This window comes from Loxodonta africana, chromosome 14, assembly GCF_030014295.1.
Source record: "Loxodonta africana isolate mLoxAfr1 chromosome 14, mLoxAfr1.hap2, whole genome shotgun sequence".
NCBI lineage: Eukaryota > Metazoa > Chordata > Mammalia > Proboscidea > Elephantidae > Loxodonta > Loxodonta africana.
The window spans coordinates 51766361-51791130 of NC_087355.1; positions in this window are offsets into that span (position 1 = coordinate 51766361).

The window sequence follows — 24770 nt, forward strand, 5'->3', positions numbered from 1 at the left end:
CAATGAAATCATGTTTATAAAGTGCCCAGTATAGTGTCTGATACACCACGGGTGAATAACATGGAAATTCCCTTCCCTTGTCCTCCTAAGTTGACTTGAGACTCCCCTACTCAAGGCCATGGTTGAACTGCTCCGTTTGAACCCAAGACTCCACAACTGTCATATTTGCTGCACTGGCTTTATCTCCTCCTCAGCTGCCCATGGCCCCCATGAACACCCCATGACAGTCCATCCTTTTGGGACACTCAAAGTCATTAGAGAACAGCGTTCTGGTGTGGAATAGGGCCATTCTCAGGCGTGAGGGAATCTTGTTGGAGGATGGAACCTTCAAACCCACAAGAGAATTCATAGAAGAACAAACCACCCACAATTAGATTTCTCTCCCAAATGATTTATCACCATGCTGGGCAGATGGCTCTGTGTCTACATATGTTAATGGAAGTATTGAAGGCCACCCTACAGAGAAGCCTCCTTTTCGATCCACATCACCTTTAATAAAGAAAACTAGTCCTAAGGGGTCAAGCCTAGAATAAGCAGAAATAGGAAAGCAGTTTAACAGAGCTAATGCCCTTGTTGACTCAGGATACCAAGAGCCCAGAGCCTATTTTTGAGAAAAAAGGAAATGGAATGTATTTGAAGTCACCTTGCTTCCACTCATCTAAGTGTCGTTGCATTTATCTTTGTTGAACACAAAATAGCTCTTCTGTGTTTGTCACTTTCCCTCATTAAACTCTTCCCAGCCTTTTTCTTTTTTATTGTACCGTAGGTGAAAGTTTTACAGAGCAAATTAGTTTCTCATTAAACAATTAATAAACGTATTGTTTTATGACATTGGTTGCCAACCCCAAAACGTGTCAACACTGTCCACTTCTCGACCTTGGGTTCCCCATTTCCATTCGCCCAGCTTTCCTGTCCCCTCTTGCCTTCTCATCCTTGCCCCTGGGCTGATATGCCCATTTAGTCTCATATACATGGTTGAACTATGTGTGACAGTGTTTTTTTTATAGGCCTGTCTGATCTTTGGCTGAAGGTTGAACCTCAGGAGTGACTTCAGTACTGAGTTAAAAGGGTGCCAGGGACATACCCTTGGGGTTTCTATAGTTTTTATCAGAAAGGTAAGTCTGCTCTTTTTCGTGTGAGTTTGAATTTTGTTCTACATTTTTCTCCAGCTCTATCTGGGACCCTCCATTGTGATCCCTGTCAGAGCAGTTGGTGGTAGTAGCCAGGCACCATCTAGTTGTGCTTGACTCAGGAAATGACTGCTTCTTGCAAGTGGGCAATTTGCAAAGGCTTCATGGAAGTGACATTTGAGTTTGGTATTTAAGGTTGGGTAGGATTTGAAAATATAAATATTTGGAAGAAGGTATTCCTGGCAGAAGGAACAGCAGGAGCAAAACACAAAAGTGGAAGCTTGTACTGGCATTAATGGGGGATTTGTTGTTGCTGGTTGCTGTTGAGTCAATTTTGACTCATGGCAACCCATGTACGCAGAATAGAACTGCTCCATAAAGTTTTCAAGGCTGTGACCTTTTGGAAGCAGATCATCAGGCCTGTCTTTTGAGGCACATTTGGGTAGGCTCAAACCATCAACCTTTCAGCTAGTTGTCAAGCGCTTTACCTTTGCCCCACCTAGGGACTCCGTAATGGGGGATAATTTGGGGCATATATTCCTGATTCACAGAAACTTTAAGATAATAAATGTTTGTTGCATTAGGCTGCTAGGTTTTGGCGGTAATTTGTTATGTAGCAATAGATAACTAACACGAGCACTACTGTAATATGCCAGACACTATGCTAAATGATTCATATATCTGATGTCATTTAATCAACAATGTGAAGTGGGTATTATTATCCCTGTTGTTTTCAGTTGAGATGACTAAGGTTTGAACACCTGCCCAAGGGGACATAGTAGGTAATATTAATTAAGGAGTCCCTGGGTGGTGCAAACAGCTAACATACTTGGTTGCTAATCGAGAGGTTGGAGGTTCTAGTCCACCCAGATGTGCCTTGGAAGAGAGGCCTGGTGATCTACTTCTGAAAAAAATCAGCCACTGAAAACCCTATGGAGCGCAGTTCTACTCATGGGGTTGCCATGAGTCGAAGTCAACTAGACAGCAATTGTTGGTTTTTAACATTAGTTAAACATGGTAATAGGCATTCTCTAGGATGGCTCCAATGATCTCCGCCTCCTGGCCTTCACACCCTTATGTAATACCTTCCTGAGTATGGTTTGGGTTTACTAACTCACTTCTAACTGATAGAATATGTCAGAAGTAATGGGATATCCCTTCTGATATTAGGTGATAAAAAGACTGTGACTTCATCTTGGGCACTCTCTCTTACTCTCTTGGTTTGCCCTGAAGAAAGCCAGTTGCCATGTCTTGAGGTAGCCCTGTGTAAGATACCCACATGGTGAAGGGCTGAGGTCTACCAACAACCATGTAAATAAGTTTGGAGGTGCACCCTCCCTATCTGCCACTGTCAAGCCCTCAGATGAAACTGTTTGGCCAACAGCTTGACTACAATCTCATGAGAGACCTTGAGCCAGAGCCATCCATTTATACTGTATCCATGTATTCCTGATTCACAGAAACTTTAGATAATAAATGTTCATTGCATTAGGCCACTAAATTTTTGGGGTAATTTGTTATGCAGCAATGGATAACTAACATGAGCACTACTGTAATGTGCCAGACACTATGCTAAATGATTCATAAATCTGATATCATTTAATCGGTAATGTGAGGTGAGTATTATTATCCCTATTTTTTTCAGTTAAGATGACTAACGTTTAAACACCTGCCCAAGGGGACGTATCTAATAAGTGGAGGAGTAGGTGTTCAAACCAGGCAGCCTTACTCCTGGGCTTGTAATCTTAACTCATATACTATATATTTTACTTGGAGTCCCTGTGGGTTACAGTTTGGTCCACTACTGCTGCCCCTCTGCCCTGCTCCAGGTCTCCAAAGGTCTGTTGGCTGCCCAGCCCTTATGCGTCAGCAGAACCTAAAAGGAGATTTGGGAATTGCTCTAAAAAAAATTTAACAGAATCTCACTCTCCATACTTAGTTGCTCTGCTTGGCTGTGCCACCTACTTGCAGCTTCATCCCTCTGGTAGCAGTGGCCTCCAGACCCCAGCTTCTAGTTCCATGTCTTCTTGCCATCCCTTGCCCTTGACACCTCCTGCAGTCTTGGATATCAAAGCTAGTGGTGTTATCCTCAGGTGGGATAATGGCACCCTTCTTTTTGCCCTGAGCTGGAGGTTGCTTCCTTGGAGACCACATCATATTTCTCAGAGCACAACAAATACAACTTTTCCTTTTATTTATATCGTAAGGCTGGGAGAACCCAGAGGGTCCCCACTCCCACTCCCAGGGATCAAGAACTCTAACCCTGTGAGTTCTTCCTTAATCTCTGATAAGAAAGTATAAACTCTGCCAGTCTTACTTTCCGTACCCCATAGGCATTCCTTGGAGATTTAAATTTGCACTCTTCTTCAGTTGTATAAGACAGTACCTCCTTGGACTTTTGCAGGGAGGAAAGGGTGTAGATGGGTGGGCTACTACATCTTCATTCTTGGATGATCTTGGTATTCCTTCTGATCACAGTATTTTTTGGCAATCTCATCGAGACCTTGGACACTTCGGCTGAGTCTTAAGAGGTCTATAGTTGAACGATTATCTTTAGCTAAAATTAAAAACATGCAAACAAAAACCAGAGCCTTATGCATTAGAAATAACCTTTTGTGATTGACAAGACATTCTTCATTACTGACCTACTATTACATTTTGCTGTTCTCTCTCTCTCTCTCTCTGTGTATGTGTGTGTGTAGCCCAAAAGAAGCCACTGCTCAGAAGGTTAGCTCCATCCAAATGGACTTATACCTCAGTTCTCTGTTAACCCTCGGTAGGAGTGATCAGTGCTCTAAGGTAAGGAAAGAGCTGACAGTGGGGGCTGGGAGGGGGGTGCCAAGGTCTAATGGTATCCTTTTTCTCCCTGGTGGCAGGAGACCTGGGCTCTTGTCTCAGCTCTACCATCTGCTTTCTGGATGATTCTGGTTGGTTTATCTCACCTCTGTGGACTTATTTCTTTGTACATTAAACTAGAAGGCTAGAGTAGGTTAGTGCTAAGGACCCTTCTAATGTTGACTCTGTGGTTTTATGGGGCTTTGTAATTGACCTATGAGCAGGGTACCTCCTTTCTGATTCTGTTTTCCTGTGTTCCCTTTCCTCTGTTCTCATGGGCTGGGCTTCCAGTCCCTTTGCCTCCTCTTGAAGAGCACTGGTTTATATGTAATAGGGTTTCACATGGAAGTGCTCTGTGGGTCAGAGGCTGAAAGCACTAGGGTCCAGCACCTGCTAAGTAAAGGAGCACTGCCATTGTCTTCTCAGGTCAGATTTAACAAACCAGAAATCTTCTTTCAGGAACACAGTGTACTGGTCTCTAAACACACATAACAGCTGACCTCACATCCGTTGGAAGTTAGGGGGAGAGGTGGGACAGTGATAACCCTACCTACTCCCTCCTCTCAAGAACCAGGTGCCATGCTGGGGACTCATTCACACAACAACCTTGAGAGTAGGTTCCATTTTACAGAGGTGGAAAGTGAGAAAATACGATAATCAAGACTCAAAACTCAGTTTTCTGACCCCAAGTCCTAAGACGGGAGATGTTAATTCAGTAATTAATTTGACAAACATTTATTAGAGTAAAAAAAAAAAAAAAACAAAAACCCAAGCCCATTGCCATTGAGTTGATTCCAACTCATAGCAACCCTATAGGACAGGGTAGAGCTGCTGCATAGGGTTTCCAAGGAGCACCTGGTGGATTCAAACTGCCGACCTTTTGGTTAGCAGCCCAAAGCTTAACCACTGCACCAGCAGGGCTCCTGTTAGAGTAAAAGGGACATCGACCGATCAGCTAACTTGGTTTCAAGGCAGGTTTATCAAGCACAGAAGTAAAATTATTTTTTCGTCATACAGCTAGAGAATGAGTTTGATTTGCATTGTGCATTTGAACACCTTTCCGTAGTAGAACTGACTCAGACACACCTTTGTAAAATAAGTTACAGAAAATATCAATTGGAGGTAGCCAGTTACTCTGCCTACCCTAGTTTCTAAGAGGGTTCCCTCTATTATTCCGAAGGATGATCAGATCTGTTCTTTGACCTCCACAACAGTGGACCTGCCTGGTGTAAGCACTGTTCTTCCTACCTTATCAAAATCCCTCCTGGCTGGGTTTATCGTGGTGATTCATCCCTAGATCCCCTTGCCAGGAGCTGGGTTGGGATTGCAGGTGTGAGCAGCAACTGGGCTTTTCCAGCTCCTCCAGAGAAGGCCTTCCTTAACCTCCACTCTCCTGTCATCTCCCCCAGCTGGAAGCTCAGCCACCATGCCTGGGGGTGGGGGGAGGGGGTTTGGACCCGAGAAGGTGTTCCTTGTCCTTCTCACAAGCCCCTCCCTCTAGGTGGCCTTTCAGGTACACCACCCTGAGAAAATCAGGCAGATGGTGTCTGGTCAGGTTGGGGAACAGCAGAATGTCACACTGGTTTCTGCCTCCCAGCTGGGGCAGAGGCAGGGCACAGGCCATCCAAGGTACAACAATCGGTCTCCATTCACCTGAAGCAAGAGAGGAAGAGGGAGAGTCAGGAATCCAAGAAGGAAATTGTGTGTCTGGATGCCTCCATGAATAACTGCCTCCTTTGCCAGGAGACCAGAAGAACAGGATGGTGCCTGGCTATCATTACAGAATGTTTTGGTCAAAGATTCTATAGAAGAATCCCAATCAAAAGAGGGGAAAAAGCTGAATAGAATTTTAGATTTTTAAGGAAATTCAGACTTTCCGAAGCCATTGAGGCAGTGCAAATTGATGTGTTTGTGCATTCATTCATTCATATATACATACAGATGGACAGACAGACACACATATTGAGTGATGACCACCTACCAGGCATTGTGCAAGGTGCAGGGAATACAAGGGGAACAGAGAAAAAGGCACAGCCTCTGACCTACTGGCCCTTCTAGTCCTGTTATGAGAAACACTACAAAGAAGAGGTTTATGGGGTCCTGTGGGGGTGAAGTTAATGGTCCAGGAGGCCAGGGCAGGCTTTCCTGAGTGAGGTTCCAGCTGACACCTGAAGGGGCAAATGTAGGGATGGGAGTGAGGACATCCTTGGCAGAGGGAACTGCAGGCACAATGGCATTGTGAGAAAACCTCAGGGAAACTGCAAGACACTGAAAGGAAGGCCGCCAGGGTGGCCCAGAGCAGAGAGTGAAGGCAACTGAAGTAGGAAACAGGATTGGACAAGAAGACTGGGGCAGAGTGCAGGGCTGTGTCAAGCAATATTGTCTTGCTTTATCCTAGGATCAATGGGAAGGAACACTGGACACATACCAGGGACCCAGTGCAATGAAGACAGTGGGCCTTGGCACCTCACTGCCCTCCCTATCAAGCAATGTCGGTGAATATGGACAGCCCCAGGTTCAGACATCAGTTGAGAAGTGGACGAAGAAATGGTAGAGCTGGAGGCAGCGTGGGGACAGAAGGCACTAGTCACCCTTAGTGTCCACCTTCACAACCCAAGTGAAAGTTAGCTGCTTCCTCAGCGCTGGATTCGGCCGCTCCCTCTGGGGGCCTGAAAGAGGCTCAGCATCCAGCAGGCGGCCTCTCTGTGCCTCCTCTGTCCCAGTTACACCACAGGTGCTGTGAGTCACCCACCTGCGTGGTGAGTCAGGGGAAGAGGTGAGAACGTGAGTGCTGAGGAGGCTGGAAATGCAGGTGGGTGGCTGCAGGGAGGAGGCAAGGCAGGGAGCCCCCGGGTCTTGGGGATGGAACAGTTCCTCCCCTGGGCCCCCACGCCCCCACCCCCAGGAGTTTGTTCAGATGAATTGCATTGGTCCCATCCCCTGCAGGATGCCTCCACCCAGTTTCTCTTTCCCTTTTCTCTCTCCCCCACTCTCCCTCTCCCTCTCAGCTGTCAGCTAACTGCCACCATCACCATGGCTACACTTGCTCTTGCTTGCAGTTCCACAATCAGCAGGAGTCAGAGCAGGAGGAGGGCGGCTGGTCTTTTTAGACTTTCTATTGAACCGAGTTCTTTCAAAATCAACTAATGGCTACACGCTGCTGATTCCAGGCCTAGCCCCTTACCTGGAGGGCTCAGGTTAAGCCAACACAAGGTGTGAACAGCCAAACAGAACGACATAGGTGCTCAGGGGGCTTACTTGCGCCATGAAGGGATACACCATGGCTTTGCTTTTTAAGCACTGATGCATAAAGGTGTGTTGAACATGACTTGATTAACCAAGATTTGATTAAGGTATTTTTTTTTTTTATACCTACTGGGTGACTTGAGGTAGACTTGTAAGGCTCTGGTAGTGAGAAGCAAATTGGAGCCAGACAAGTTGCTTCTCACAAGTGTCTCTGCTACTTGTCAAAAGGATGAGCTGGGACAAATTATTTAACCTTGCTGGGCCTCAGCAAGGGGGGGATAATAATACCTACCTTGTAGGTTGTGGTGAGGATTAAAGATACAGTAATTTATGCACAAGGTGCTTGGCACATAATAGGTGCTAAAGAAAGGTTGTTGTTATTGTTGTTGTCATTATGGAGTTCTGATTTCTTGAAGGTGCTCAAGTGTTTGCTGATTTGAGGGTGGCACAAAAGGTACTTTTTCCCAACACTAACTTAAAGGCTATGGGGGCTGCAAGTTTCAAGATGGCAGAGTAGAACAATTTCCATCCCCCTTCTCAAAAGTCTCCTACACACTGGGAAACATATGTGACCCTGAACCACAGTATATGAAGTTGGGGGGAATGGTAAAGGAATTAGCAGAGAGGAGGAAAATCCAAACTGAGTGTCTGGGGGAGGGAGTGGCATACATCAAAGAGAAGCAAGTGGCTATGGCTCATAGACCCTTGGCAAGCTTCAGGAACTAGGAGCTCCAGGTGCTGTGGAAAGGACCTGAAAACAAAGGGATTATTTGGAAATTTTGACAAGAGGCAGACAGATTTGTACATCCCAACACCTGGCCCCCTGGAAAGCAGGTGGCCTGCCCCTCTACCACACCTGCAGGAGATAAATTTATTGTCTAGAGAAACCAAACCAGAGGGACTTTGTGCTGGTGATATCAGGTACAGAGGGAGGCTGCGGTGGGGTAAAAGTTTGTGTACTGATTAAGCCCTTCTCTCTTGCCTTTTCTTCCACCTAGCTCAGAACAGGGACCAGACCTATACACTCGACTGGAGATTTAAGGATTCTTTTTCTGCAGAAACTGACTCACCCCAGAAAAAAGGCCTACATGCATTGACATTTGGAGGCCCCCAGTGGAAAAGCCGATTGTCTACCTTATTACCCTAGAATGAATCCCACCCATGTATATAGAACTTCCAATCATCCCTTTGGGTTTCATTCTATTTTTTTTTTAATTGTACATTAGATGAAGGTTTACAGGACAAACTAGTTTCTCATCAGTTAGTACACACATTGTTTTATGACATTGGTTAACAACCCCACGACATGTCAACACTCCCTTCTCAACCCTGAGTTCCCTATTACCAGTTTTCCTATTCCCTCCTGCCTTTCAGTCCCTACCCCAGGGCTGGTGTGCCCCTTTAGTCTTGTTTTGTTCCATGGGCCTGTTCAATCTTTGGCTGAAGGGTGAACCTCAGGAGTGACCTCATTACTGAGCTGAAAGGGTATCTGGAGGCCATACTCTCAGAGTTTTCCAGTCTCTGTCAGGCCAGCAAGTCTGGTCTTTCTTTTTGAGTTAGAATTTTGTTCTGCATTTTCTCCAGCTCTGTCCAGGACCCTCTATTGTGACCTCTGTCAGAGCAGTCAGTGGTGGTAGCCAGGCACCATCTCATTGTACTGGACTCAGTCTGGGGGAGGCCGTGGTAGGTGCGGTCCATTAGTCCTTTGGACTAATCTTTCTCTTGTATCTTTAGCTTTCTTCATTCCTCCTTGCTCCTGAAGGGGTGAGACCAGTGGAGTATCCTAGAAGTCTGCTCACAGGCTTTTAAGACCCCAGATGCTGCTCACCAAAGTAGAATGTAGAACATTTTCTTTATAAACTGTGTTATGCCAATTGAACTAGATGTTCCACAAGACCACGGTCCCCATGGCCCTCGCCCCAGCAATATGGTCCCTCAGGGAGTTTGGATGTGTCTATGGTGGGCTTCCTTCTTAAGTATGAGTGGTAGCCAAAGATCATCATTAAGGAATGTGTCCAACATGAAAGACAAAGAATGAAATAATCAAAACAAAAGATATATGAAGGAAACAGAAACATGAACTAGCAGGAAAAACTGAAGGTAAATTATAATTGATATCTTTAGAGGCATCAGAGAACACACTGTATCCATAGGATGTGATGAAAAAGGAACAAGCAGAGCAAGAAAGAGTTCTTGGAAATTAAAAATAGGATAGCTAAAATTTCAAAGATTCTGTAGTACTGCTGGAAGATAAAGTTGAGGAAATTTCCCTGAAAGTAAAACAAACAAACAAACAAAAACATAAGAGAATTAGAGGAACAATTCAGGAGGTTCAACATCCAATAAATAGTTCTAGAAAGAGAGAACAGAGAAAATGATGGTAAGGAAATTATCAAAGAAATAATACAAGAAGGTGTCCTAGACTTAACAAATACAAGTCTTGATTAAAAAAGATCCTCCAAATGTCCAACATAACAGTTGAAAGCTACATCCTTGTGATATTTTAGAATTGTAGGGGTAAAGAGATCTTATGACCTTTCAAAGAGTGGAATGAAAAGTTTAATATAAAGGATCAAGAATCAGAATGGCATTGAACCTTTCAATAGCAACTTTGGAAGCTAGTAGACATTGGGAAAATGCCTTCAATGACCCAAGGGAAAATTATTTTTAGCCTAAAATTTTATTCCCAGCTATGCTATTGATCAAGTACAAGGGTAAAATAAAGACATTTTCAGACATACAAAACACACACACACAAAAGTACTCTCTTACAGCCTTCCTAAGGAAGCTACTAGAGGATGTACCACCATGATAAGGGGTAACCAAGAAAGAGGAAAGCCTGTGATCCAACAGGGGATCCAACTAAGGAGAGAGGCAAAGGGAATTTCCAGAATGTTGGTGGAGGGAAGTCCCAGGATGAGAGCTATAGGGTAGGCTTAGAAACCAACCAGTCCAGATTAGAGCAGAGCACTGGAAGACCCAAGTAGGAATTTCTCCAAGAAAGCAATGGAACTGTTTACCTATAGGTTTGAGACGTGAGAAATGGTATAAAGAATCAATTTACAGGTAGTTGGAAATATGGAAAGATTTAGATGTTTAGAGAAAACAAAGCAAAGCAAATATAAATATGGAGAGATTATTAACTCTCTTTCTTCTTCCTCGAGTTAACACTCTCAGTTCACTACTTGGCTCTGCAGCAAAGAATGTATTTTACATAATGATAATAATGAAAACACTGTGTGGATATAACCAAACTTGATAAAAAAAACTTTGTTGGAAGGAAGGGGAGGGGTAAGTGAGCTAAAATATTCCCTTACCATAGTGGAAAATATTTAAAACAAGTGAATTGAGAAAGAGCAGTATATGCCTACTATCTAAAAATATGAACAGCTTATGCAAAGGCCCTGAGTTGATAATGAGCTTGGTGTGTTTAAGGAACTGAAAAGAAGCAAATGTGCTGTGGAGGAGGAGGTGAGGTAGGAGAGCAATGTGAGGGTCAGATAATGCAGGACTTAGCAGGCCAGGATAGGGAAATAAGATTTTATGCAGGTACTACGAAAAGCCACTGAGAAGCTTTAAGCAAGGGAGTGACATGGTTTGATTTCTGGTTTTTTAAAAAATCATTCTCTGCACCCAAACCAAGATTCAAGTTTGAAAACAGTGTTGGCCGATGTATGGGAAACAGATTCACGTATTGCTGGTGGACTTATAAATTAATATAAACCTTCAAGGGAGCAATTTGGCAATATTTATCAGAACAAAAAAAAAGTACACATACCTTTTAACCCAGCAACTTCTATGAACTTATCCTACACATATATGTTTCAAAATTAATATACACAGGTTATTCACTGTACCATTGTGTATAATTGCAAAAGACTGAAAAAGACCTAAATATCAATCAGGGACTAAACCAATCAAAATCAACAAATAAGGAACTGGATAAGCAAACTTTCGTGAGCTTCGCAATGTGCTGCCATGAGCTGTAGGGATAGAGGGAGTTGCTTATGTATTGGCATGGGTCAGTGTGAAGATGTTGTTAGCTGTTATCGTGTTGGTTCCGAGTCATAGTGACCCTATGTACAACAGAATGAAACACTGCCCAGTCCTGTACCATCCTCACAACCGTTGCTGTGTTCCAGCCCATTGTCGCAGCCACTGTGTCAATCCATCTCGTTGAGGGTCTTCCTTTTTTGCTGACCCTCTACTTTACCAAGCATGATGTCCTTCTCCAGGGACTGGTCCCTCCTGATAACATATCCAAAGTATGTGAGATGAAGTCTCACCACCCTCGCTTCTAAGGAGTATTCTGGATGTACTTCTTACAAGACAGATTGGTTCATTCTTCTGGTAGTCCATGGCATATTCAATATTCTTCACCGAAACCATAATTCAGAGTCATCAATTCTTTGGTCTTCCTTGCTCATTGTCCACCTTTCACATGCAGATGAGGTGACTGAAAATACTGTGGCTTGGGTCAGGCATCCCTTAGTCCTCAAAGTGACATCTTTGCTTTTTAACACTTGAAAGAGGTCTTTTGCAGTAGACTTGCCCAATGCAATGCATTGTTGGATTTCTTGACTGTTGCTTCCATGGGCATTGATTTTAGATCCAAGTAAAATGAACTCCTTGATAACTGGAATCTTTTCTTCATTTATCATGATGTTGTTTATTGGTCCAGTTGTGAGGATTTTTGTTTTCTTTATGTTGAGATGTCATTCATAATGAATGCCATAGTCTTTGATCTTCATCAGTAAATGCTTCAAGTCTTCTTGGCTTTCAGCAAGCAAGGTTGTATCATCTGCATATTGCAGATTGTTAATGAGTCTTCCTCCAATCCTGATACTGTGTTCTTCTTCATACAGTCCAGCGTCTTGGATTATTTGCTCAGCATACAGATTGAATAAATGTGGTGAAAAAATACAACCCCGATGCACACCTTTTCTGATCTTAAACTGCACAGTATCCCCTTGTTCTGTTTGAACAACTGCCTCTTGGTGTGAAGATACATATGTTGTTGTTGTTAGGTGCCGTCAGTTGGTCCCAACTCAGAGCGACACTCTGCACTGCACAACAGAATGAAACACTCCCCAGCCCTGCGCCATCCTCTTGATTGCTGCTATGCTTGAGCCCATTGTTGCAGCCACTGTGTCAGTTCATCTCGTTGAGGGTCTTCCTCTTTTTTACTGACGCTCTTCTCCACCAAACACGATGTCCTAGTCAATGTAAAAAAACAAGGTACAGAACCACGTGCTGGTATATTGTTTGTGCAAGGAAAGGGAGAGTGTGTGTGTGTGTTTGCTTGTGTGTCAGTTTGGTTCCTCCAGTAAGCAAACACCAAGATGGATCAGGAGTGCAAAAGATTTATTGGCGGAAATGACTGTGGAGGATAAAAGAGGGGGCAAGAGTAAGGCAGGGAGAGCCTTCAGATCCCAATGCCAGTCTGACGCCTGTGAAAGGAGAGGGAGAGGGAAGGAAGGTTGGGTAGGAAGGACCTCAGACTGTAGTTCAGTTCTGCGAAAATCTGAGCCCAGAGCAAAGGTGACCCATTAAAAGAGTCCCATGCCAGGCAGGACTGTCCTGGCTCTGGTACCCTTGCTGTGCTCAGTCACAGCCTGGGAGCAGCCTGGGAGGAGTGTGGCCTTGGTGTGACCACTGCAGTGGATCCCAAAGTGCAGCAGCTGGAGACTGTCAGCTGATGACACCCTTCACAGCAGGTGCTGTCTCTTGACAGCAGGTCTGAGCTGAATACCTCCATGGCTGCCACAGATTTATATGCATAGAATATCTCAGGAAGGATATAAAGAAACGGTGCGACACTGGTTATCCCTGGGGAGAGGACGTGAGTGGGAGGCAGACTTCCACCACATAGACTCTTTTGCACCATTTGAATTTTTTCTTTTAGCAAAAATATACACAGTCATGTATCATTTCAACAAGTTCCACACTGACAACTCAGTGACATTGATTATATTCTTCAAGCTGTGCAAACATTCTTGCCATCCTTCTCCAAATTGTTCCCCCCTCAGTGACTTAAACTCACTATCCCCTAAGCTTCTATTTAACCTCTCCAGTTACTGTGGTCAATTTGATCTCACACAGACAATTCTTTAATAGAGCACAATTCTAAAGGCAGATGTACTTCAAATATTAAGATAAACTGTTTTTTCATTTAAAGAAGACTTCAGGGGACAGTTTTGGTTTAAGGTTTAAAATTCAAAGATTATCTCAGTCATTTTTCAAAAATTTAATTCAGTGGCGTTTAGTGCATTCACAGTGCCATGCCATTACCACTCTATCTAGTTCTATTCTGGTCGCCCCAAAGGGAAACTCTGGACCCACTAAGCGGTTACTCTCCGCTACCCCACCTCACCCCCCAGCTTCTGGCAGCCTCCAATCTCCTTTCTGTCTCTATGGATTTAGCTATTATGGACACGTCACATATATGGAATAAAACAATATGTGACCTTTCGTGTCTGTCTGCTCTCACTTAGCCTAATGTTTTCGAGGTTCACCTGAGTTATAGCTCATATCAATACTTCATTCCTTTTTTGACTGAGTAATATTCCATCGTAAGGCTAGTCTGGTTTATGAGTTCATCTGCTGATGGACATTGGAGTTGTTTGTGCCTTTTGGCTGTTGTAAAGAGTGCTACTACAAACATGCATGTACAGGTATTTGTTTGAGTACCGATTTTCAGTTCTTTTGGGTATATACACCTAGGAGTAGAATTGCTGTGTCATATGATAATTCTGTGGTTAACTTTTTGAGGAATTGAACTATTTTATATTCCCACCAGCAATGCACAAGGGTTCTCATTTCTCCACATCCTCACCAACATTTGTTATTTTCCTTTTTTTTTAAATTTTTATTATAGCCCCTGTAGTGGGTGTAAAGTGGTATCTTATTGTGGTTTTGATTTGCAGTTCCCTAATGACTAATGCAGAAACCCTGGTGGTGTAGTGGTTAAGAGTGCGGCTGTTAACCAAAAGGTCAGCAGATTGAATCCACCAGGCACTCCTTGGAAACACTATGGGGCAGTTCTACTCTGTCCTATAGGGTCGCTATGAGTCAGAATAGACTCAACAGCAATGGGGTGGGGGTGGGGCAAAGACTAGTGAAAGCAGTCCTGGTGGTGCAATGGTTAAGCACATGGCAGTTAACCAAAAGGTCGGCGGTTTGAATACACAAGCTGCGGCATGGGGGAAAGATGTGGCAGCCTGCTTCCATAAAGATTACATTCTTGGAAAGCCTATAGGGCAGTTCTACTCTGTCCCATGGGGTAGCTATGAACCAGAATCAACTCCATGGCACTGGGCAATAACTAATGATGTTGAGCATCTTTTCATGTGCTCATTGGCCATTTGTGTATTTTCTTTGGAGAAATGCCTATTCAAGTCCTTTGCCCATTTTTTCATTGCATTGTTTGTCTCTTTGTTTTTGAGTTGTAAGTGTTCTTTATATAATCTGAACACTAGACCCTTATCACCATTTCAATTTTAATCCATGTAAATCAATTATCTTCTCAAAAGAGGATTAAAATAAAAACTGTCATGGAATAAAGAGATCTTTGGCCAGCATGTGTAGGTGAGAGTGGGGTGAGAGTGGGAGCAGGGGGCAGTTAGGAAACTTCTGCAGGATCCAGGGTAGAGATGATAGTGGTTCAGATGCCCATGGGTCAGTGGAGATGAAGAGAAGTGGGCAAATGTGCAGTGGGCATTTTGGAGATGGGAAAAATGGGTTGGATGTAGGGGCATGAAGAGAAAAAGGGAGGAACGAGAGATGGTTAACTAAGTTTCTTGCTTGAGTAATTGGGTGGTAGTGGTACCATTTCTTGAGAAAAAGGGCAAGATTGGGATGGGGTACAGGAGTGAGGCAATTAGGATTTAGTTTTGGATATGTTACATTTTATGTGCCAGTGAGACACCAAGTAATATAGGGAGCGTGATCTGTGAGTCTGGAGTTTAGACTTCCTGCTTTATCCTTTTACCTCAAAATACTGCCAGTATCTGAAAAGAACAATTAGATATTTTCAGGTAAAGAGAAGATGCAAGAACACTCCTGGTACGGGGAGAAATGGGTACAAAGGCATGGCAGATAATGGTTGATCGAGAATCCACATAGGGTTTAAGCCTTAGAATGGCATGACGATTTGCATCTTAGAAAAATCTCTGTGACAGCAACATGAGAGACAGATTAGAGGGAGTCAAGCTGGGAATCAGCTAGAACATTAGATGGTGTAAATGGGGTTGGGAAGAGAGTATGGCTTGAATGTGGATGTGGATGGGATGTGCGGGTGGGGTGGCATGGAGGAGCCTAGAATATCTCCCATGTTTCTGGTGTGGGTGACCATATGGATGATGAGCAAACCTAGGAGGATTAGGGGTGTGTTGGAGGAGAAAGAGAAGAAGCAAACCCTTAATTAACGTGAGCCTGGACTCTGTTCCTAAGACAGATCTGGAGTGATGACAGGCCTTTTCTCACAGCTGGTCTCTCACCACACCACACAGCAGCTCTGTGTTGGGAACTTCAGGAAGTTCTTATTCTGTCACCATCAACTTTGACTCTTTCTCTCCTGGGCCCCCATATCAGACCCATCCCCAAAGCCTAAAAAATTCTCTCATCAAACTATTTCTCTTCTGGTCCCACCTTTCTATTCTTACTGCATATGTTGTATGTTAGGTGCCATTGAGTTGACTCCAACCCATAGCACCCCCATGTGTAACAGAATGAAACGTTGCTGGGTCCTGTGCCATCCTCACAATAGTAGGTATGTCTGAGCCCATTGTTATAGCCACTGTGTCAAACCACCTCTGTGATATCCTCCCCACTGTCTCCCCGCCTCCGTCTTCCCCCAACACTATCCTTGGTACAGCTGCCAAATTAATTTAACTTCCACCTTCATCACATCACTGTCTTCTCCCCACACCCCTGTCAAAACTGTCAGGGGTGTCTTGCTGCCCGAAAGTTAAAAATCTAATTCCTTAATATGATTTCAAGTTTTCAAAGTCTGGTCTCTCTGCTCCTTCCACCTATTAAAATATTTCTCTTCTTTCCAGGTCCAACAAAACTTCCCCCAACCCACCTGATCCTCCCTTCCCCAAAGCAACTCATCTCCATTAAGTTCTTCTGGCTACTCCAGCCTCACTGGCCCCCTTGCACCGAGCTTTCACACAATTACCACTTTTTTTTTTTTTTTTTATACAGGGCTCTGGGCTCTTCTATCCTTGTCTTCTCAACTTGGTTGCAAGCTGTCCAGTGGTAGCAACTAATACTCCCATCTAGCTTGTCCTTCACAGAGGCTGGGTTTCAGGGAGACAGTGGCATGTCTGCCTTCACTGTTCCCATAACACAGCTCTGTTTCCTTGGCTCTTCAGCCTATTCCCTGTGATTCTTGGTCAGATAAACAAAATATCCCCTTCCTGTCCAAACACTGCGTAAGGACCTGACTCTGCTGCTCCCTCCAGGCACTAGACCAGTCATTCCTGAAGATGCCTGATTGTTTGAGAGTGGGCCTGACAGAGCTCGGCCTACACTGGGATCTCCCAAACCACAAGCCTGGGAGTTTGGGGAAGTTCCCCCAGGCATGTAGAGCCTTCACCTTCCGTGCCCTTTCAGGCTCTTCTTTCCTTACAGCTGGAGATGCTGGCTGGGAATCACAGGAAAACAAGCACTGATTTAGTGGTAACACCTAAGAGGGCTTTTATTTTGTCTTTTGTTTTTATAACAGTTGGATGAGCTTAGGCTTAAGAGTTGTGAAAAAGTTTTTACCTTCCTCAATAAAAATAAAGCCCAGGCCTTCCTCTACAAAAGAGGCCTTAAGGCTCTGACTCTAGTCTCCAGGGGCCAGTTTTCACTGGGGCTCCCTTCCTAAACTGACTGCTATATCCCGGCTCCAGGAAGAGTTGGGACACTGCCCCTTTTATTGTCGGGCCAACCATGAGCACGGGCCTTTCCCTTATTCTCTGTAGAACTCACAAGAAGGGCCAGAAAGCTTAGACAAGATGTTACCTAAGGCTCCAGGATAACTGAGGCGTATATCCCTATACACAGGGAGTAAGATGGGCCAACCTGGCAGATTAGAGGCCACCTGCTCACAGGCCCTTAGGTCAAGACTTCTCTGAGTTGCTCCTCTTTGATCTTACGTGGTTCCTACCTTCTGAAGGAGGAGCCCATTTAGTCAACCATTTAGTCACCAGCCACATCTTCATGATCAGAGAGGGTGAAGTTGGGCAGCATTGAAAATGAGGCTGTCCCCACAGAAGGCAAGGGGCCACTGTCCGGCTGATGTGACCTGAGAGTCACCAGACAGACCTTTTTGCCCTCAACTCATCTCTTCCACCCCTTTTCAAGGTGCTGAAAATTGCTCCATCAGGGATGTACCCCCTTGGGCCTTGATTTTTTTGGTCTTCAGAAATTCCCTAATAAAGTGCAGATACCACACAGCCTGGTAACACCTTCCTATTGACAGCCAAATGTAGGTGAGAAGGAGAGGAGCAGAGAGGTTTGTTTAAGAGCAAGATGTCTTGAGAGAGAGGGAGAAAGCCCAGGCACTGTGGCTGCTGGAGAGTGAGAAAGTTGAACAAGGAAATTGAAAGGGGAAGTAGGTAAGAATTAAGAATTCCCCTACTTTCCAGTTTGTTCCAGAACCTGGATGATCACTGTAGTCAACAATCACATTCCTCCTCCCTACCCAGGGCCTTGCACCCAGTACCTGGCACAGAGAGGCCCTTGGTAAACACTAGTTAAATGAATGAACTCTGACCAAATTTTAGTCCTTCCATCCCCCCTTCATCTTCACAGGCCTTATCTTAGTCTTTGTCATCCCCTTTAAGCAGAGTTTCATTCCAATGTCCCCAGCTTTGTCTTGAGCATGGGACATTTGGGGGTTGGGCACCAACCAGGTTAGAATAACAGAAGCAGGCCTAGGGGAAGAAAGAGGCTGAGACTCTGAGCATAATTGCTCACAGGAGCTATGCCAAGGGGTGGGCGTCCTGGGCAGTGTGAAAGGTCTGATTGTTTTGCAGGTGCTTGGCTGTGAAGATGGGCCATAAGGACACTTTCCTCCTCTCCCTCTCCCTCATCTTTCTATCTGCAGACATTTCCAGCTCCATCCAGGAGAAAAGTTGATGTCCTGAATGACCGATAAACCAGGATGAAGGTCCACGTGGAGAAGAGGACTCAGAGTTAAGGGATGAAGAAACGGGGGAGGGCAGATGTGTTTGAGAAGTTTAGGGAAGGGAAGGTGTAAAGAGAGGGAGACCTCAGGGAGAATGACAGTAGTATGATGGTGGGGGCCACTATTAGGACATCTGAAAGATTTGACATTTGAACAGTCTCCCCATACTTACCGTGTCATTGTCCCCCTATAGGCTATTTTCTTCAGAGCATCCAAGGTGATCCTTCTAAAACAGGACTCAGATTATGACACTCCTGTGCTCAAAACCATCCAGTGGTTTCCCATGTCACCCAAAGTAAAAAGTCAAAGTCCATAAAATGGCCCACAGTCCATGATGTGGCCTCCACTTAGACCCTCACCTCTTTCTCTGGCCTCTTCTTTAAGCCTTTTCCTCCTCATTTACTCAGCTGTAAATATGCTGACCTTATTGCTATTCTTTAAACCTGCCTCAGGGCCTTTGCACGACCTTCCCTCTACTGAGATGACACCCATGTAGTCATTGCCTCACTTCCTGCAGGAGGCCTTGCCAGACTATCATTTATAAAACAGCAACTTTCCATCCACCCTCTGGGCTTCCCAATCCTGCTTTCCCTGAAGTATTTTTTTCTTCATAGAATTTAACATGATCTGACATCCCTTTATATTTACTTTGTTGTCTATCTTTTTTCAGTAGGAAGGAACTCCAGAAAGGCCGAGCTTCTGCTTTGGTGGCTGATGTATCCCCCAGCCCCTGGCACATTGTAAGCCTTCAATAACTACCTGTTAGACAATAGTTTAGTTAGCTAGTAAAAAATGTCTACTTTGACCACTCTGCTCTTTTAAGAACTATCTATACGGAATCAAATTGACAACAGTAACTTGAAAGATTAGATAGGAACCTTAGAGGGTAGTGAATTTATATTAATGGGTGAGGGACAATTCAGAAAAGAGGGTGAGAATGGTTACCCAACTTGATGAATGTAATCAGTGTCACTAAATGGTACATGCAGAAGCTGTTGAATGGATGTGTGTTTTGCTGTGTATATTCTCAACAACAAAATTAATAAAATTATATTTAAAAAATAACTACCTGTTAAATGGATGCCTAAATAAATAAATTATTGCAAACATTTTTTTCCTCATAAATCAATGGATCATACAAGAGAAGACTCAAAAATCACTTGGATTTTTGGTGCCTTGCTTCAGTTCATAAATCATCATTGAAGATAATTTTATTTTTATGTCTGAGAGCTTTAATGGCTGGAGGTGGCTGGGCCCTCTCTGGACCTCCGGGGGCCTATTGCTGGCCACATTTCGCCTTTCTCCAGTGGCTTACAGGAAGCATCTTGCTGTAACAAAGGCTCCTTTGTTGGACAACACTCCTGCAAAACCCATGTCAATCTGTAACTATTACTAGGAGCTTTCCTCACAATGGCATGATGGTAAAACACCCACTTACTCTCACAGATAATGCTGGATAAATCTGAGCTTAGAATTCAGTGGAAATTCCTCTGAAGCTTTGCAACTGGCCAGGTAAAATCTTTGATAAATGGCTATCCACCCCAGAGAAAGTCTGACTATTGAACGTAGAATAGCAGACATGAAGGCTTTGGCTCTGGAGGGCCCGCCACCCTCTGGGAGTCACAGATTCAACTGTTACGTCTTTCCCTGTTTTGCAGCTAGGGAGAGAGTGAGGTCTGCACCAAGTTGGTCAGGATATTTAATGTCGAGAGTCCAGCTAAGAGAAGTTGTGTGCGTGTGTGTGTGCACGTGTCTCTGTGTGTGTGCACATTCACTGTGTACTGTGTGGTCAGGTGGGGGCAGGTGGTGACAGTTCAGAAGAAGGGAAAGAGCACTGGGTTAGGAGTTAGGAGTCAGTCAGACCTGCATTACTGTCCTGGCTGGGCCACTTCTCAGTTGTGAGCTATAGGAAGGCCGTTTCACTTCTCCAAGCACAGGGTTTGTGAGCTGTCAAATGACAGGAGTTCTTCCAGGCGCTTTCTAGTAAATGGACAAACAAAAACGCCCCAAACAAAAACCCTCACAGAATTCTATCGTCTCAATGATTCGGCTGTGCTCAGACCCCTGAGTATTGCCCACATGCTTAGTACATCTTTGGCCATATTAAGCTGAGTAGTTCTACCGTCTCTGGGATGGAGGTTGCATTTTGGTGGGTTGAGGCTGGAAGGGGAAATATTTTTCTTTTTAGTTCATCCTGTCTGGGCCCTCTTACCTCCCTGATTATACTTAAAAATAAAAGGTGTGAGTGTGTTTGTGCAAGTATGAAGGTGTATGGGTATGTGTGTATGTGAGTATGAATGAATGAATGTGTGTGAGTATAATGAGCGTGAGCATGCATGTGTATGACTGTGTGTGTGTATGTGAGTGTGTGAGTGAGTATGCGTGTGTGTATACGGCAGTGGAAGGGGCAGGATGGCAGGAAGGCTCTCAGTCAAGGTCTCTGGATGTACTTAAAATGTGCAGAAAACTAGATATCACTTGACTGTGGCCCTGGAGTGAGAGAGGGCCTATGCTTTCCATGCTCAAATGCACTGTTTCTTCTTGGTACTGGCAGCATTTGGAAGCTGGCTGGTGGCCTAAGCTGTTCTCAGAATCCCAGCAAGGAGGTCAGAAGATAAGAGAAGGAGCCGGTTTGCCTCCTTATTTGCTTGACTCGTGGTTGTAACGTGTTGGTATATTGACAGGTTTTTTGTTCTGCAGTCAAATGAAGCTTTTTTTGTATGCTCGAGTGGAAAGTATGATACACACCCTCACATAATCAAAACCGTACTGTGGGGGGAAAATCAGCCTTTATTGTGTAAGCGATTGTATATTCCTAAAAGCCAGTAAGTGAAATTTGAAGCACAAAATCTAAATAGGCTTCTGCTATTAGGCTGCTTGAATGCATTTTACGAGTGTGTGAGAGAGAAGCTGCTTTCGCTCCTCCACCATCCGCCCTCTGAGATGGGGGTAGCAGCTCACTTTGATGGAGAGTGCTGCTATTGGAGAGGAGCTGGGTGGCATGGACATGGGAGCTCAAAGTGCTCCTCCAGGTGGAGGCTCTGTCTTCATCTCTGACCCTTCTAAAATGTCCAGCACTGCATAGGGCACATCCTGGGCACTCCAGGTATGAGAGGGAGGCACACCTTACTCAAGAAGGGACTGGATGAGTAATAAGCGCTGGGGGCCACACTCACAGTGAGCATAGCTGGGGCCACAGCAGGCTTTTGGGACAGCCATGTGACTCTGACCTGTCACCTACGAGCTTTCTGACCCCTGGGCTATAACCACCAGGGTCACCTACAAGACTTGTTGACCTTAAACCCCCAAAGTTGAAGCTCATGCCTTCATGAAGCTCATGGTTCAATCATCCACTGACTCTGGGGTCACTCCCCCTCATTCCTTCAAGAATGAGCACCTGCCTCTCTGTCACCTCTGACGCTGCTTCTATTGCCTTCTTGGTGATTCAATATCTATGGAAATGGTTCTTTTAACACCCTGTCCTCTTGTTCCATGACCTCTTATTTCTTATTACTAAGACCTCTATTACTAAGAGCTGCAAAGCTTCCATAGCTCTTCTGTAATCATCTCCAAACTTTTCAGTTCCCCTCATTCCATAAGACCAAATTCCCACCACTCGTCAACTGGGCCAGAACCTAAAATCACTACCTTTTAAGTGTCCCTCACCCACCTTATGTTCTCTATTTCCTCCTTCCTATTGTTGTCAGTTGCCATTGAGTCCATTCTGACTCACTGGGACCCTTTGTGTGCAGAGTAGAATGCTCCATAGGGTTTTCCAAGGCTGTGACCTTTCGGAAGCAGATTGCCAGGCTTATCTCCCAAGGCACCTCTGGGTGGGTTTGAATCACCAACTTTTCAGCTAGTAGTCAAGCACTTAACCATTTGCACTGCCCAGGGACTCCTTATCCAGGTTAAATTCCATGGCCAAATATAATCATGACTCCCTCACATACACGTTAACTCTTTACCCTTCTTTTGCTTTGTGGTACTCACAAAGCTGCAGTCCTGGTTGAATCCAACCCTTTGTCTACCCTACAACTGTCCCGTTTCTTACTTTAGCCACCTGCCCCTTCCCCCCAGTTGAATGTGGATGGAGAAAAAGATGGAAGCACACTAACCAGTTTTATTGTAAATTCAAGTGAGCTCCTAGTACTTTCTAGAAATCCAATCATATGCCCCAGTTTGTTCATTCTCTCACTCTCCTAGACAACTATTTTTTTCACTATTTTGCCTCAAATCTCTAACATCTCCATCTCACCCTCTGCTTCTGATCTAACTAGGAAAACAGGAAACTTGGAAGAGAATTTCAAAAGACCTCCATCATCATATCTACCCACCTACCAGGGACCCATGTGCTCTTCCTTCTCTTCTTGGCTATGAATGACTATCCATGTTCCCCATTTGTGGTAGACAGAATAATGCCATCCCAAAAATGTCCATGTCCTAATCCCCAGAACTGGTGAGTATGTTACTTTACATGGCAAAGGGACTTTGCAGATGTGATTAAATTAAGGATCTTGAAGTGGGGCAATTATCCTGAAATTTCTGGGTGGCCCAATATAATCACAAGGGTCCTTCTAAGAGGAAAGCAAAATGGTCAAAGTTGGAAAAGGTGATGTGTCCATGACAGCAGAGTGACAAAGACTGGAAGTTGCTACGCTACTGGCTTTGATGATGGGAACAGGAGCCAAGAAATACAGGCAGCCTCTAGAAGCTGAAAAAAGGCAAGGCAATGGATTCTCCCCTAGAGCCTCCAGAAGGAGCACAGCCCTGCAGATGTCTTGAATTTAGAACTTCTGACCTCCAGAATTTTAAGATAATCAATTCGTGTCTTAAGCCACTAAGTTTGTAGTAACTTGTTACTGCAGCCACAGAAAAGTAACACACCTCTACATTCAGTGTCTCCATTTGCACCTTAGCCAGCATTTGTTCCCTCTCTCCTACATCAACAAATTTCCCTCTCTCCTGGATCATCTCATGAGCATACAAACATGCTGTTATTTCACTCATCTTTAAAAAACAGAAACAAAAACCCTATGACTACACATTCTGCTCTAGCTATGGCCTCATTTTGCTGCAAACTCTTAAGAGTCTGCTTCTCCTCTCATTCTCTGTTAAACCCACCCTAATCGGGCTTTCTCCACCACTAAAGTGTCAGTTTGCTGTACTGTGGTGGATTGCGTGTTGCTGTGACACAGGAGCTTTGACAGCAGTATTTCAAACACCAGAAGGGACACCGGTGGTGGACATATGTCAGCAGACCTGTCAGACTAAGAAAGACGAGGAAGAAGGACCTGGCAATCTACTTCTAAAAAAATTGGCCAGTGAAAACCTTATGAATAGCTGTGGAACATTGTTTGATATAGTGCAGGAAGATGAGCCACTCAGGTTGGAAGACACTCAAAAGACGACTGGGAAAGAGCTGCCTTCTCAAAGTAGAGTAGACCTTACTGACATGGTTGGAGTCAAGCTTTCAGGACCTTCATTTGCTGATGTGGCGTGACTCAAAATGAGAAGAAACAGCTGCAGACATACATTAATAATCAGAATATGAATTGTACAAAGTATGAATCTAGAAAAATTGGAAGTCGTCAAAAACGAAACAGAACGCATAAAAATCAATATCCTTGCTTATCCGGCATTAGTGAGCTGAAATGGACTGGTACTGGCCATTTTGAATCAGACGATCATATGATCTACTCTGTCAGCAACAACAAACTGAAGAGGAATAACACTGCATCCACCGTCAAAAAGAACATTTCAAGATCTATCCTGAAGTACAACACTGTCAGTGATAATAGCCATATGCCTACAAAGAAGACTAGTTAATACGACTGTTATTCAAATTTACACACCAACTACTAATGCCGAAGATGAAGAAATTGAAGATTTTTACCAACTTCTCCAATCTGAAATTGAACAAACATGCAATAAAGATGCATTGATAAATACTGGTGATTGGAATGTGAAAGTTGGAAACAAAGAAGAAGGATTGGTAGTTGGATAATATGATCTTGGTGATAGAAACAGTGCTGGAGATTGCACGATAGAATTTCACAAGACCAGTGACTTATTCATTGCAAATACATCACAACTTGACCAATAAGCTACATCAGGCTTTCTACCCCTTCAGCCCCACTGCATTGACGCTATTCTTGCCAAGGTCACTGATGACCTGTAATTACATCTAAAGGCCCATTCTGGCTTGCCTTCTTAAATGACCCATCACAGCATTTGGCACAGTCGATTTATCACTCCTTGAAGCCCCTTTCTCATGGCATCTGCAACGCCATACTCTCTTGGTTTTCCTCCTACTTTATTGGCTACTTCTTTATTGCTGTGGGTGTTCCCTTTCTCCTGGTCTTCTAAATGTTGGAGCA